The 487-nt window shown below is 47.6% G+C and overlaps 1 protein-coding gene across 1 annotated transcript in view; it reads right to left on the minus strand.

The window, feature by feature from the left end:
- The window catches only part of EN1 (engrailed homeobox 1), a 12,210-nt gene that overhangs the window by 4,406 nt on the left and 7,317 nt on the right, over window positions 1-487 (minus strand). The window lies entirely within an intron of this gene.

The raw sequence follows: 487 nt of genomic DNA on the forward strand, positions 1-487 counted from the left end.
CAGCGGCCCGTGGGGGTGCGCGGAGGAAGGAGGCCGGCAAAGCCCCAGCGAAGGCACGGGGCGGGTGCAGAAAAAAAAAGCCCAGGCGCCTGGCCTGGATCTCTCGCTCTTATCGAGCAGATCTCGCTGTCTCTCTCTAATTTGTAGATATCCAGATATGGAGACACTTGGCTATTTCTTTTTTCTTTCTGCAACCAGAATCAATTTGTTTTAAATGGGGAGTAAGCCACGGTAAAAAGAGAAAAAAAAAAAAAAACAGGAAAGGAAAAAGAAAGAAAAAAATCTCCAAGAATTTTTTTTTTCCTTAAAGATAAAAAAAAAAAAAAATAGTCTTTAAAGTCTAGCCATTTTCCTAGGCAGTAGTGAGGGGTTTGACTTCCCCGAGTGTCACGCTCAGCTGTGCCCAGAGCGCGAGGCTGGCAGCGCCTTTAATCGCCTTTGCTTTTTTTGCAGGGAGAGCGCGTCTCCGCCAGCGCCGGGGCTGCTT

Source organism: Bison bison, unplaced genomic scaffold (assembly GCF_000754665.1).
Source record: "Bison bison bison isolate TAMUID 2011002044 unplaced genomic scaffold, Bison_UMD1.0 scf7180017864471, whole genome shotgun sequence".
Classification (NCBI taxonomy): domain Eukaryota; kingdom Metazoa; phylum Chordata; class Mammalia; order Artiodactyla; family Bovidae; genus Bison; species Bison bison.